General features: G+C 40.7%; 1 protein-coding gene across 1 annotated transcript in view; it reads left to right on the top strand.

Moving 5' to 3' along the window:
* astn1 (astrotactin 1) overlaps positions 1-16,583 on the top strand; it is a 1,400,536-nt gene that overhangs the window by 597,901 nt on the left and 786,052 nt on the right. The window lies entirely within an intron of this gene.

The raw sequence follows: 16,583 nt of genomic DNA, 5'->3' as shown, positions 1-16,583 counted from the left end.
TTAAAACCATTCACGCATATGTAGTAAAAATAAAGTCTTACCTTTCAGTGAGATCATCTTCAGTCCACGAAAACATATCCACATTAAAAATGAAGCCCGAAAATAATTTCATTCTTTGTCTTGGCTGAAGAAAGTCCTGCTGTGTCATGTAGTGGCCATTTGTCCTGCTGTTTCAATCCGGTGGCAGGTGAAATCTGTTAATTGTCTGTGGCTGCTGGTTTGATCTGATGTGAGTAAGCCTGTCCCGCTGTGACACGTACCAGCAGCAGTCTGCTGTATCAATCCGGTGGCAGGTGAAATCCTTTAATTGTCTGTGGTTGCAGGTTCGATCTGATGTGAGTAAGCCTGTCCCGCTGTGATACGTACCAGCAACAGTCTGCTGTATCAATCCGGTGACAGGTGAAATCCGTTAATTGTCTGTGGCTGCAGGTTCGATCTGATGTGAGTGAGCCTGTCCCGCTGTGACACGTACCAGCAGCAGTCTGCATTTTTCAGTCCGATGGCAGCTGAAATCCTTTAATTGTTTGTGGCTGCTGGTTCAATCTGACGTGAGTGAGCCTGTTCTGCTGTGACACATACCCGGAGCAGTCTACTGGATCAAACCGGCGGCAGGTGAATTCTACTAATTGTCTGTGGCTGTTGGTTCGAGTCTGTTGTGAGTTGAGTCTCCTCTTCTTCCATCAGGCCGCTTTGTGCCTCAAAATGAAACTCGGCCGCGCCTCTTTCATTATTAAGCATCAGTGGATTAATTGCGCTTGTCAATATAAGTGTTCCACCTGCCAGTCAAAAGGCTCTGCCTGACGCATGAAATTATCCTATGATCCACCAAAAAAATAAATAAATAATTACATGAAAATAATCAGTTTTGCTTACGTGTGAAGTGTTGAAGCCACATGACACTATGCAAGCGTGCTCATCAATATAAGTGTTCCACCTGCCAATCAAAAGGGTTCTGGCTCCCAGAATTAACCGTTCTGACACGTATAATACCGTGAAGCACCGACCCGAACCAATCGATGGAAACAGGGCTGTCAGTAGCCTGTAAAAATCCATAAATTAATCCATAAATTAATGAGACTATTAAAATAATGGATCTGGCACTGATGTCATTTCCTGCTTCGTCTTCAATGTCAGGACTTGCACGGAAGTGTTCAAAATCCGAATATTTATCTCTTCAGTAACTGTGCACCAGGAAAGTAATAATTTAAACTGTTTAATTTTTTTGCCTTACTCAAATAAACATTACAGTGTCACCTACACTTTAAGGCTGAATAGAGTGTTTCAGGAGGTCGGTTTTTGGCAGTATTTCTGAGTGTATGTTTGCGCTCCAGTCCTCACCCCTTTCTTTTTCAGCATTTTATTTTCATTTGGCAGCTCTCTTCAAGAAAGAGTGTAAATAGTTCATTTCCTTTTGATGTAAGAGCCGATGATTGTTCTCTTCAGCTTTCCCCAGGGGCCACTCTGGAACATTGCTAACACTGCTACTTGAAATCGCTGATTCGCTATTCTTTTGAGCTGTGCTTTCCCATGTTTGATAGTGATTTGTCACCATGTCTTGCTCCCTGGCAGGAGGATAAATAGCAATGAGACATGATCTTATCTTGTTTGATTACCTAGTTCATGGAAACAAAAAGGTGCCTGGATATGTTTTTTTTGTTGTTGTTGTTGTTTTTTTTTCTTTTTGAGTTCAGTTTTGTTTCTGCAGCTTTGCTTATCTTTTTTGTCACGACAAACTGTAGTTTTTTTTTATTTTTAAATTACCAAATGTGATACAAAATGAACAACTTTGCGTTCATTATGCCTAATCATTCTTAGTTATAACTAAGTTATAACTCCTGCAAAAAAAGTTTATTCCATGGCCGTTACTTCATAAATACCTTTTAACTGAAATAGAATTTTGTGTTCTGCAGTTTTTTATGGTGATTTTCACTTGGCTCTTTCAAATGAACACATCATCATGCAAGTCATTTGCAGTGTGGAAGTTGACCTTTAAACCTTGATGGTACATTTCATTTTCTAATCATTTGAGTGAATGGTTCTCCATTATAATAGTCTTGATATTCATTTATATGTAACCTTCTGTCCTTGATAATGGATCTCATAATTGAGGTTTATTTGAACTCTGTCATGTAATTGCAGGCAGTGCTTTTGGACAAAATGTTAAATATATGCATACCGTGCTTAATATCCATTCATTTTGGTTGTTACAGTAGAACTCGCTTAAACAGCAACAGAGGTACAAAATGAAGTATGAAATGAAGCACGGACACTCATTGATTCAAGGAAAGTGGGTTCCTTGATTTAAAAGTCCAGCCATTTTTTTTTTTTAAACCGTGCTCTGGCCTGCTGCCTAAATGAGGCAGGCCTTTATTCAAGGCCGGTGATTAACAAAATGCTGCTTGCTGCCTGCACTGTAATATGGTGTTATGTTTTGGACATATCTCTGAGTGTAGGAAACAAAAGACAACTGCTTTAGATCAGGGCCCTCTGTGTGGCTGCAAACCCTGTCCGTAGCCTGATGTGTACCTGCTAAATGACAGAGACCGCAAAGGCTGTGATTGGTCATTTATTTTCACTTTCACTCCTTCCTTTCCCATCATATTTTAAAAGTTTTTGCAGTGTGCATGCCGGTTACATTTCAATCATGGATCAAATGGAGGAATGTTTGGCAGAAAAGTCCACAAATATGACCAACTTTACAACAGGGAGTCTAAACTACTAAGATGCTCAAATGACGTGCAATTCTTGGAGGGAAATTGCATTAAGGGTGGGCGATACCAGGAATTTTGGTACTGATCCGATACCAAGTAAATACAGGCCCAGTATCACTGATATCGATACAGATACCGATACTTTTTCATATTTAAGCTTCATAGAGCCAAAGGATCCAAAAGACGTAGAATAGAATTTCATGAAACATTGTACGTGACAACAAAATAGCCATTTGTCCCAGAAGATATTCAATTGAATATTGATGGAATTTTGACGGATGACAAGTCTGCTGTTGCTAAAATTTTAATCATTATTTTATTGATTCAGTAAACGATCTTGGGAGAAATTTCACTGAAAGGGAATTGGATATTACACCTATCACTCCTCCTGATGAAGCTTTCATTTTGGCTCAAACAAATGTCACAGAAGTGAATAAAATTATCAGTTCTTTAAAGAATTCCAAATGTAGGGATGTTTTTCAGTTCGATACCTTGTTTATTAAAAAACACCAGGCTACGTTAGTGCCACCTATTGCTCACTTAATTAATTTATCCAAGTGCTTGGAAGCAAGCCATTGTCACTCCTATCTTTAAGTCTGGTGACCGTCATGAAGCGAATAATTTCAGACCAATAAGTGTACTTCCAGTGCTTTCGGAAGTTGCTGAGAAGGTTGTAATTAAGCAACTGACTACATATCTCGCGGATAGTAAATTTTGTTTACATCCATTGCAGTTTGGCTTTAGGCCCTATCACTCCACTGAAACAGCTGTTTTGCATCTCATTGAGCAGATAAAATTTAAATTAGATAAAAAGGGGTAGTTGGTGCCGTATTCTTGGATTTGAGAAAAGCATTTGATACGGTAAATCATAGTGTTCTTATTTCAAAACTTTCAAATTTTAATATTTCATCAGAAACACTGCAGTGGATGGCTTCTTATTTATCTGATTGGATGCAATGTGTTAAAGTTAAGGATGTTCTCTCAGATAACATTAAGTGTACAATGGGTGTGCCACAAGGTTCTGTTTTGGGTTCTGCTTTAGTCTTTATATTAATGATCTGCCACAGTTGTGTCAGGGCATGGATCTGCAAATGTATGCTGATGATACTGTCTTATACACACATGCAAAAACTGCTGAACTAGCAGCTAGGAAGCTGACAGCTGCTATGGAAAGCATTATGGAGTGGTCTGACCAGTCATGTCTCAGCCTTAACATAAGTAAGACAAAAGGTATGTTTTTTTCTAAAACCAACCAGTGTGTGAGCGATGAAATCATTATAAAAGCTGAGAGGATTGACATTGTGAGGGAGTTTAAATATCTTGGAGTAGTAATTGATTCAAATCTTAATTTTAAGTCACATGTGGAAAAAAATGACCAAAACCATCAGATATAATTTGATGCATTTTAGACATATTAGAGGCTGTCTTTCAATGGATGCTGCAAAGACCTTTATGCATGCTATGATTTTTTTCTCATTTGTCATATTGTATCACATGTTGCGGGCAGGCTGGAGAAACAACTACTAAGCCACTGGAATCTCTATATAAACAAACGTTCAAAATTTTAGATAAAAAATCTATGCAATATCATCACTGCAGGATTCTAGAAAAGCTGCATCTGTTTAGTTTTGAGAATTATAAACTGTTCTCTAATCTGTGTCTTACATTCAAGATTTTGAATGGATTGGCTCCTTCCCCATTATGTGAATTTGTTAATATTCGTCCGGTGCAGTCCATAAGATCTACCAGAATATCTTCAATAAGAGACTGTTCTGTGCCTTTCCGTCGTACTGCTTTTCGTTAGTCAGCTTTCTCTGTGAAAGCCACAACTCAGTGGAATGCTCTCCCTGACGGCATCAAGAACTCTGATTCTATTGGAAGTTTCAAGAACAAATTGAAAAATTTTCTGAAAGGTACTCAATTCTGCAACCACTGATTTTTTTTGAAACATTATGTAAATAGGATTGTGTGAATGTGTTTTGTGTGGATGGGAGTGTATATCTCTGTGTGGGTGATTTATAGTTTTGCAGTTTTGAGTTTGTTTTTGTGATGTTTTATTATTTATTTTGTAACTGTGATTTGTCAAGGGACTGCAGATGTAAATTAGCTTTAAGCTAACTCTGATACAATGCATCAAATGGAAACATTTATGTTTTTATTGTACATGGTCCCTTTATAAAAAAAAAAAAAAAAAAAACTTTATTATCACAATCAACATTTTTGTTTAAAAAAAATATCACTCAACACAACTTAAAATCTCCTGAGGTAGATGGCTGACAAACCACAATACAAGGGTGTGGTGCTCCATGTTGTGTGACACAGGACAGCACTGTTCTTACAGACAGAGAGTAGACTTTGATGAATCTGCGTCAGTCAGTGCGTGCGGGAGAGAAAAAAAGCTTGAGTATTGATCTTTTTACACAAGGATCGCTCAATAGCAATACCAGCGTTAGGATCAATATTATCGATATTAGGATAAATCCGCCCACCTCTAAATTGCATGTACCACAATGTTGGTTTGGAGGTTGATAATTCTATAAAGAAGTGGAGTTCAAACTTCCGGTGATGAAGGTGAACACCAAAACCCGAAGTCCAGAAGGAAGAGCAGAGTTCTGCTCTTCAAAATGTGAAGAAAGTCACTCCAGAAACTCCACCGAGAGGTCCAAGCTGCAGAGGAGACCTTTATCTGAAAAAATGTCCTGAGAGTCCAGCTCACCTGTCGTCTTTAAGGGCCCCTTCACACATAGTGTGAATACGTACAGCTCAGGGCGACTCACGGTGGTAGAACTCGTATGAGCGCACCATGAAACATCACATTGATGGGCAGGCGTGCACGATGCCGGTGCATGACGGTGTCTTCCGAGCAGGAACACGTTCCATGGGACAAAGTGCACCACATTGCACCACTGATGTGGAGGAAAATAAATTAAAAAAACAGCTGTATAATTCGTGAATATCACTGGGTTGATTATATATAATACATAAAAATAACCTTGGTTAGAAAAAAAAAAACACTCATGGGATTTGAACCTGCACGCTCTGATTTCCAGACAGAAACTTTACCACTGCGCTACAATCACTGTCTTGTGACATGTGCGTGTCCATCAAAACACGGGACGTGTACTACAGCTGTGATGTCCAGAACCGCAGATGTCTCAACAGCTGTGGGCAGCCATCCCCTACCCCTATCCTGTCAGCACACAGACCAAGATGTCACTCTGTGATCAGATGAGAGATGCCTCGTCTGCCAGGAGGGATGCGAACCACACGTACACATGTTGAGGGGAGCAGAAAGCAGGGGGAGCATGCGAAACACACGCACACGGGTTGTGGGGGGAGCCGACACTCTGGCACGCCACGTGCAACTTCACAGTTGTGTGGCACTTAGACAAATTTCACTGCCAGCTCGACAATAATTGTCTGCTGACTGTTGTCGTGTTAATAGTGCAAATGGCCACACATTTTCTAAGTGCCAAACGAGTGGTGTTAGATGTTCGTGTGTGTCAGCTGGAATTTGGCCTACGCCTGCCGCGAGAGGGATTGATGGGCTCACACAGCGCACACTCTGTCTTTCGACAACCGGAGTGCACAAATAGTTGTAGCCACAGGTGTACTTGGCAGCTATGATTTTACACGTTTTGCATACTATTCCTGCTTCATGCGCACTTTATGCGCAAATCGACCAAATTCGCACTGTGAGTGAAGGGGCCCTAACCTACACCTGGTGTTGCTCTTCTAAATAAAACAAAGGCTCTATTAAGAGCAACTATTTTATTATTTGAAAAAGCTGTTTCCTTTTATATTTTAAGATAAAAATGAATCATTCAACATGTCCATGAAGTCATATTTTGCACATTATGAAGCGCAAAATATGACAACGGAGACCCCGGACTATTGAACAACTGAAGTTGTACATTAAGCAAGAATGGGAAAGAATTCCACCTACAAAGCTTCAACAATTAGTGTCCTCAGTTCCCAAATGCTTATTGAGTGTTTTTAGAAGGAAAGGTGATGTAACACAGTGGTAAACATACTGTCCCAGCTTTTTTGAAACATGTTGCAGGTATCCATTTCAAAATGAGCAAATATTTGCACAAAAAAAATAAAGTTTATCAGTTTGAACATTAACTATCTTGTATTTCTGGTGTATTCAATTGAATATAGGTTGAAGAGGATTTGAAAATCATTGTATTCTGTTTTATGTACATTTTACACAGCGTCCCAACTTCATTGGAATTGGGGTTGTACAAAATCCATCATATACGGTGTTTATTGCATGGAAAACAATACAATATTTTTTCTTGTCCAGTCACTGCAAATATCTGGTTTATACGATGATGGTTTAGGTGAGTTTTACTGTACATGGGACTGAACAATAAATTTACCTACCTCTCAAAGCTGATGATGTCGGTTTCCATCCCACTCAGCTGACTTTATTTTCCCCAATTTTTCTTCCGTTCGGATTTGAAGGGAATCTGCACGTCTTGAAGGCCTTGTTGTGTCTATTTGTGCATCCAAATGTACAACAACCCGGCATTTTCAGTGAATAAATTAATTAGCTGGATTTCCATGCAGACAGGTAAACAGCTAACACTATTTTGTCATGTCGCCACTCTCTCAGTTAAGGCATACTCGTGTCTACCAAAGCAAAGCTCATGGCAGTGCTATTACAGAACATCTTGTTTGTCATCACCAGCACTACTACTCAGAGAAATAGCTCCACAAAGTAAATTCTATAAGGGAATATTATGTTAATTTCTGTTTTTTCTCTGTCATGACCATTCTGCTGCATGGGTTATTTTGCTTGACATTGTATGGAAAAAAAGAAACCACTGCTGAAAGCGAGGATTCAAATGAATCTGTTTTATTTTACAGGCTTTCTATACTTTGCATGGCCATCTTGCTGTTGAATCACATATTTTTCATGATAATTGTACATAATAAAGAAACTAAAAGCTGCGCATCAAAGCCAAACATTGAGTTATTGTTGCCATTGTTGTTTGTCAGTCATGTTGAATCATGAGCAATACGAATACAATTAGTATCATTGGAATATATCAAATCAAATCAATTCAAATCAATTTTATTTATATAGCGCCAAATCACAACAAACAGTTGCCCCAAGGGGCTTTATATTGTAAGGCAAAAGCCATACAATAATTACAGAAAAACCCCAAGGGTCAAAACGACCCCCTATGAGCAAGCACTTGGCAACAGTGGGACGAGTGTTGTCAAGAGAAATAAATTTTAGAAATATTCACTTTTTTATTTTTATCTCAACAAAACCTTTCTAACCCATGTTTGCACATGCAATCTGTATTTATTTTGGCTTGTGGCAATATTGTCTAAGTGGGCCACATTCAAGTATTGGGTTTAAAATGAACAGGATGCTAAAATTATATTCCACTTTTACTCACAATCCAAAAAAATAAATTCTATGTATCCCATTTCTTTGGGCTACAAATATTGATCTGCACATTCAAGAGAGGTCTTAATTCTCATAAGGATGTATTTTTTGTATGTAGGATGTATGTACTGCATGAATGTTTTTGAGCAGTGAGCTGTCTTGGTAAGCAGGACAAGTACCCCAACCTAGAGAGGCCACCGTAAGAAAAACATCAACATTACTGTTTTAATGCCTCCCCGGTAAGGTCTATTCCAGAGTACTGGAGAGGAAAATTCGACCGATGGTCGAACCTCGGATTCAGGAGGAGCAGTGTGGTTTTCGTCCTGGTCGCGGCACACTGGTCCAGCTTTACACGCTCCATCGGGTGCTCGAGGGTTCATGGGAGTTCGCCCAACCAGTCCACATGTGTTTTGTGGATCTGGAGAAGGCGTTCGACCGTGTCCCTCGGGGCACCCTGTGGGGAGTGCTCCGGGAGTACGGGGTCCAGGGTCCTTTGCTAAGGGCTATCCGGTCCCTGTACGACCACAGCAGGAGCTTGGTTCGCATTGCCGGTAGTAAGTCAAACCTGTTTCCAGTGCACCTTTGTCACCGGTTCTGTTCATTATTTTTATGGACAGAATTTCTAGGCGCAGCCAGGGTGTAGAGGGGGTCTGGTTTGGGAACCACAGAATCTTGTCTCTGCTGTTTGCGGACGATGTGGTTCTGTTGGCTTCATCAAATCAGGACCTTCAGCGTGCACTGGGGCAGTTTGCAGCTGAGTGTGAAGTGTCCGGGATGAAAATCAGCACCTCCAAATCCGAGGCCATGGTTCTCGACCGGAAAAAGGTGCTTTGCCCTCTTCAGGTCGGTGGAGTGTCCTTGCCTCAAGTGGAGGAGTTTAATTATCTCGGGGTCTTGTTCACGAGTGAGGGACGGATGGAACGTGAGATCGATAGACGGATCGGTGCAGCATCTGCAGTGATGCGGTCGCTGTATTGGACCGTCATGGTGAAGAGAGAGCTGAGTAGGGGGGCAAAGCTGTCGATTTACCAATTGATGTACGTTCCGATCCTCACCTATGGTCATGAGATTAGGCTCATGACCGAAAGAACGAGATTGCGAGTACAAGCGGCCGAGATGAGTTTCCTCTACAGGGTGGCTGGGCGCTCCCTTAGAGATAGGGTGAGGAGCTCGGCCACTTGGGAGGAGCTCGGAGTCGAGCCGCTGCTCCTCCACGTCAAAAGGAGTCAGTTGAGGTGGCTCGGGCATCTTTTCCGGATGCCCCCTGGAGGCCTCACTGGAGAGGTGTTCCGGGCACGTCCCACTGGGAGGAGGCCCCGGGGAAGACCCAGGACACGCTGGAGGGATTACATCTCTCGGCTGGCTTGGGAACGCCTTGGGGTTCCCCCGGAGGAGCTGGGGGAGGTGTGTGTGGATCGGGAGGTCTGGGCAGCTTTGCTTGAGCTGCTGCCCCCGCGACCCGACTCCAGATAAAGCGGAAGAAAATGGATGGATGGATTACTGTTTTAGCAAAGAAGTAGCCAAAATCATATCTTCTTTCAGTTGGAGGAGGTGATGGTCTAGTGGTTGAGGCATTGGGTTTGAGACCAGAAGATCCTTGGTTCAAATCCCAGCCTGACTGGAAAATCACTAAGGGCCCTTGGGCAAGGTCTTTAATCCCCTATTGCTCCCGGTGTGTCGTAAGCACCTTGTATGGCAGCACCCCCACATCAGGGTGAATGTGAGGTGTTATTTATAAAGCGCTTTGAGCATCTGATGCAGATGGAAAAGCGCTATATAAATGCAGTCCATTTACTATTCATTAATGATTTCCTTAATGTAGTGATTGTACAGATGTATGTACTTCTTAACGTCACCTAAGAGTGATTTCATAACTCTGTCCTCTATCTTCACCACATCACAAGGCAAGACAAGGCAAGGCAAGTTTATTTGTATAGCACAATTCAACAAAAGGCAATTCAAAGTGCTTTACAGAGACATTAAAAGCAACAAAAAATAAAAACAGTCAAATAAAAAGGAAAATAGAAATTGAGAAATACAGTAACATAAAATAAAACCAGTCAAAATAAAAAAGAAGTAGAATGATAAAAGCCATAAATCAGCAGTGTGTAGTAAAAAGTATGGGCAGTAGAATACAGCAGATAAACATTTAATCTAAGAATATGCTTCAGTAAACAATATTGTTTTTAGACCTGATTTAAAGGAGCTGACAGTTTGAGCAGACCTCAGATCTGCAGGAAGTTTGTTCCACAGGTGAGGAGCATAGGAACTGAACAACCTTACAACAACAACCTAATAACATCAAGCTTGGTGACAAAATAAGTCTTTAAAACGATATGTATCAAAAAGGTTCATTACTTAAAGCCTGTTCTCTCTGTATTTGTGTGGCTTCCCTCCAGATACTCCAGCTTCCTTTCACTTCCATTTGGAAGTGGGAGGAACTCAACAATTTCTCTAACCGGTCAACATTTGTTTTGACATTGTTTGACAACATTTGAATTGTTGACTTAAAATTGGTACTAGTAAGCGTGTGTATGTGTTTGTCTGTCTATATGTGGCCCAGGGTGTACCCTGCCTCTTGCCCAATGACCGTTGGGATAGGCTCCAACTCACCTGTGACCCTTAATTTGAATAAGGGCATGTAGAATATGTATGTATGAAAGAATGAATGAATGACTACTCAAAGCCTTGTTTGACATCTCACTTTTATGATTGCTGTTGAACACAATAATTAATAGCCAGAAAACCACGACAGTCATACACACTACCATAGCTCAAACATCACATGTGTAACAGCAAAAAAGACTGTGATTAATTCTGATGGGAGCAAATCATCAGCTAACTATCAGGGCTGTATTAATATCAATCAATCAATCAATTTTTTTTTTATATAGCGCCAAATCACAACAAACAGTTGCCCCAAGGCGCTTTATATTGTAAGGCAAGGCCATACAATAATGATGTAAAACCCCAACGGTCAAAACGACCCCCTGTGAGCAAGCACTTGGCTACAGTGGGAAGGAAAAACTCCCTTTTAACAGGAAGAAACCTCCAGCAGAACCAGGCTCAGGGAGGGGCAGTCTTCTGCTGGGACTGGTTGGGGCTGAGGGAGAGAACCAGGAAAAAGACATGCTGTGGAGGGGAGCAGAGATCGATCACTAATGATTAAATGCAGAGTGGTGCATACAGAGCAAAAAGAGAAAGAAACAGTGCATCATGGGAACCCCCCAGCAGTCTACGTCTATAGCAGCATAACTAAGGGATGGTTCAGGGTCACCTGATCCAGCCCTAACTATAAGCTTTAGCAAAAAGGAAAGTTTTAAGCCTAATCTTAAAAGTAGAGAGGGTGTCTGTCTCCCTGATCTGAATTGGGAGCTGGTTCCACAGGAGAGGAGCCTGAAAGCTGAAGGCTCTGCCTCCCATTCTACTCTTACAAACCCTAGGAACTACAAGTAAGCCTGCAGTCTGAGAGCGAAGCGCTCTATTGGGGTGATATGGTACTACGAGGTCCCTAAGATAAGATGGGACCTGATTATTCAAAACCTTATAAGTAAGAAGAAGAATTTTAAATTCTATTCTAGAATTAACAGGAAGCCAATGAAGAGAGGCCAATATGGGTGAGATATGCTCTCTCCTTCTAGTCCCCGTCAGCACTCTAGCTGCAGCATTTTGAATTAACTGAAGGCTTTTTAGGGAACTTTTAGGACAACCTGATAATAATGAATTACAATAGTCCAGCCTAGAGGAAATAAATGCATGAATTAGTTTTTCAGCATCACTCTGAGACAAGACCTTTCTGATTTTAGAGATATTGCGTAAATGCAAAAAAGCAGTCCTACATATTTGTTTAATATGCGCTTTGAATGACATATCCTGATCAAAAATGACTCCAAGATTTCTCACAGTATTACTAGAGGTCAGGGTAATGCCATCCAGAGTAAGGATCTGGTTAGACACCATGTTTCTAAGATTTGTGGGGCCAAGTACAATAACTTCAGTTTTATCTGAGTTTAAAAGCAGGAAATTAGAGGTCATCCATGTCTTTATGTCTGTAAGACAATCCTGCAGTTTAGCTAATTGGTGTGTGTCCTCTGGCTTCATGGATAGATAAAGCTGGGTATCATCTGCGTAACAATGAAAATTTAAGCAATACCGTCTAATAATACTGCCTAAGGGAAGCATATATAAAGTGAATAAAATTGGTCCTAGCACAGAACCTTGTGGAACTCCATAATTAACTTTAGTCTGTGAAGAAGATTCCCCATTTACATGAACAAATTGTAATCTATTAGACAAATATGATTCAAACCACCGCAGCGCAGTGCCTTTAATACCTATGGCATGCTCTAATCTCTGTAATAAAATTTTATGGTCAACAGTATCAAAAGCAGCACTGAGGTCTAACAGAACAAGCACAGAGATGAGTCCACTGTCCGAGGCCATAAGAAGATCATTTGTAACCTTCACTAATGCTGTTTCTGTACTATGATGAATTCTAAAACCTGACTGAAACTCTTCAAATAGACCATTCCTCTGCAGATGATCAGTTAGCTGTTTTACAACTACCCTTTCAAGAATTTTTGAGAGAAAAGGAAGGTTGGAGATTGGCCTATAATTAGCTAAGATAGCTGGGTCAAGTGATGGCTTTTTAAGTAATGGTTTAATTACTGCCACCTTAAAAGCCTGTGGTACATAGCCAACTAACAAAGATAGATTGATCATATTTAAGATCGAAGCATTAAATAATGGTAGGGCTTCCTTGAGCAGCCTGGTAGGAATGGGGTCTAATAAACATGTTGATGGTTTGGATGAAGTAACTAATGAAAATAACTCAGACAGAACAATCGGAGAGAAAGAGTCTAACCAAATACCGGCATCACTGAAAGCAGCCAAAGATAACGATACGTCTTTGGGATGGTTATGAGTAATTTTTTCTCTAATAGTTAAATTTTGTTAGCAAAGAAAGTCATGAACTCATTACTAGTTAAAGTTAATGGAATACTCAGCTCAATAGAGCTCTGACTCTTTGTCAGCCTGGCTACAGTGCTGAAAAGAAACCTGGGGTTGTTCTTATTTTCTTCAATTAGTGATGAGTAGAAAGATGTCCTAGCTTTACGGAGGGCTTTTTTATAGAGCAACAGACTCTTTTTCCAGGCTAAGTGAAGATCTTCTAAATTAGTGAGACGCCATTTCCTCTCCAACTTACGGGTTATCTGCTTTAAGCTACGAGTTTGAGAGTTATACCATGGAGTCAGACACTTCTGATTTAAAGCTCTCTTTTTCAGAGGAGCTACAGCATCCAAAGTTGTCTTCAATGAGGATGTAAAACTATTGACGAGATACTCTATCTCCCTTACAGAGTTTAGGTAGCTACTCTGCACTGTGTTGTTATATGGCATTAGAGAACATAAAGAAGGAATCATATCCTTAAACCTAGTTACAGCGCTTTCTGAAAGACTTCTAGTGTAATGAAACTTATTCCCTACTGCTGGGTAGTCCATCAGAGTAAATGTAAATGTTATTAAAAAATGATCAGACAGAAGGGAGTTTTCAGGGAATACTGTTAAGTCTTCTATTTCCATACCATAAGTCAGAACAAGATCTAAGATATGATTAAAGTGGTGGGTGGACTCATTTACTTTTTGAGCAAAGCCAATAGAGTCTAATAATAGATTAAATGCAGTGTTGAGGCTGTCATTCTCAGCATCTGTGTGGATGTTAAAATCGCCCACTATAATTATCTTATCTGAGCTAAGCACTAAGTCAGACAAAAGGTCTGAAAATTCACAGAGAAACTCACAGTAACGACCAGGTGGACGATAGATAATAACAAATAAAACTGGTTTTTGGGACTTCCAATTTGGATGGACAAGACTAAGAGACAAGCTTTCAAATGAATTAAAGCTCTGTCTGGGTTTTTGATTAATTAATAAGCTGGAATGGAAGATTGCTGCTAATCCACCGCCCCGGCCCGTGCTACGAGCATTCTGACAGTTAGTGTGACTCGGGGGTGTTGACTCATTTAAACTAACATATTCATCCTGCTGTAACCAGGTTTCTGTAAGGCAGAATAAATCAATATGTTGATCAATTATTATATCATTTACCAACAGGGACTTAGAAGAGAGAGACCTAATGTTTAATAGACCACATTTAACTGTTTTAGTCTGTGGTGCAGTTGAAGGTGCTATATTATTTTTTCTTTTTGAATTTTTATGCTTAAATAGATTTTTGCTGGTTATTGGTAGTCTGGGAGCAGGCACCGTCTCTACGGGGATGGGGTAATGAGGGGATGGCAGGGGGAGAGAAGCTGCAGAGAGGTGTGTAAGACTACAACTCTGCTTCCTGGTCCCAACCCTGGATAGTCACGGTTTGGAGGATTTAAGAAAATTAGCCAGATTTCTAGAAATGAGAGCTGCTCCATCCAAAGTGGGATGGATGCCGTCTCTCCTAACAAGACCAGGTTTTCCCCAGAAGCTTTGCCAATTATCTATGAAGCCCACCTCATTTTTTGGACACCACTCAGACAGCCAGCAATTCAAGGAGAACATGCGGCTAAACATGTCACTCCCGGTCTGATTGGGGAGGGGCCCAGAGAAAACTACAGAGTCCGACATTGTTTTTGCAAAGTTACACACCGATTTAATGTTAATTTTAGTGACCTCCGATTGGCGTAACCGGGTGTCATTACTGCCGACGTGAATTACAATCTTACCAAATTTACGCTTAGCCTTAACCAGCAGTTTCAAATTTCCTTCAATGTCGCCTGCTCTGGCCCCCGGAAGACAATTGACTATGGTTGCTGGTGTCGCTAACTTCACATTTCTCAAAACAGAGTCGCCAATAACCAGAGTTTGATCCTCGGCGGGTGTGTCGTCGAGTGGGGAAAAACGGTTAGAGATGTGAACGGGTTGACGGTGTACATGGGGCTTCTGTTTAGGGCTACGCTTCCTCCTCACAGTCACCCAGTCAGCCTGCTTTCCCAGCTGCTCGGGATCTGCCAGGGGGGAACTAACGGCGGCTAAGCTACCTTGGTCCGCACCGACTACAGGGGCCTGGCTAGCTGTAGAATTTTCCACGGTGCGGAGCCGAGTCTCCAATTCGCCCAGCCTGGCCTCCAAAGCTACGAATAAGCTACACTTATTACAAGTACCGTTACTGCTAAAAGAGGCCGAGGAATAACTAAACATTTCACACCCAGAGCAGAAAAGTGCGGGAGAGACAGGAGAAGCCGCCATGCTAAATCGGCTAAGAGCTAGTAGCTACGCTAAGCTAGCGGATTCCTAAAAACACGCAAAGTGAATAATGTGTAAATAATTTAGAGGTGATTCAGCAGAAGGAGTGCTTTAGTTAAGGCACGTAAAGATTACACTGGGAAACAAATCGTAATCTAGATAACTAGATCAATCTAACTGCGCAGATTAAACAGCTAACAGATACAGAAAAACACCGCTGTGCTCCGGAACAGGAAGTGATACAATACCGCAGTGAGAGCCAACCACCAGTATGATGATGTACCTGAGCACTGAAAACACTCTTGTATCAATACTGCATACTTCAACTCAACAATTAAATGATATACTCCTTTGCCACTTTGTAAGTTTTCCTGCATTTTGTGTGTGTTTTTTTTTTTTTCTTTTTTCATAAAATGCCAAAAATTCATGCATATGGGTGTTTTGATGGGCATTTGATGCATTGGCTTAAAGTTTAACAGAGAGGCTATGTGATTAGAAGGTTGGAGGATTAATGCTTGGACAAGAGTGGACAGTGAAAGTGGGAAAGATGAAAAAACATGTCAACAACAACCCCTAGGTTGAATTGAAGCAAATCAATACTGAAGCAGCTTCCTGTGTGTCATGGATCTAGAATATAATACAATTATTCAAGTTATTCTGTCCTGACTGAAGTGGTACCACTGAATTCACGTTTGCTGTAAAAGGAAGACTGTAAACTAGTTGTTCTATGCTTTTTGATAACAGAGTGGCAGAGAGTTGCACTACTGCTGGTTTTGTTTTAATGTAATACTGAGCAAAATGCTAAAACTGCGTTATATACATTTTTTCAATTAAGTATATTATTGTTCATCTCATGCACACAGAAAATATGTTATCATGGACGGTCTGCCACTGCAGATGACAATAATCCTACTATAACAGAAGAAGGTTTTTGTGCCCCATGTCAATGCATCATGTGAATGCAGCACAACGGTAATGAGCCAAAGTATCCTGAAGGATTATGACAGCTGTGCAATCTTCTCCCTACTTGGAATTGTCTCATTATTAATATGCCAATCACAACAGGTGCCTCCTGAAAGAATGAGACACTCAATGGTTTGGCAGATTTCCCAAGTAAATCTGGAAAAAAAAATAAATAAAATTATTGAAAGCTTTACAGAAGAACTTCCAGGAAAGCTAAAACTCTGCATTAGGGTTAGGATATTGGGTTTGGGTTTTGACCTATTTCAT

Source organism: Thalassophryne amazonica, chromosome 12 (assembly GCF_902500255.1).
Source record: "Thalassophryne amazonica chromosome 12, fThaAma1.1, whole genome shotgun sequence".
Lineage (NCBI taxonomy): Eukaryota > Metazoa > Chordata > Actinopteri > Batrachoidiformes > Batrachoididae > Thalassophryne > Thalassophryne amazonica.
This window is presented reverse-complemented; position numbering and strand designations above follow the sequence as displayed.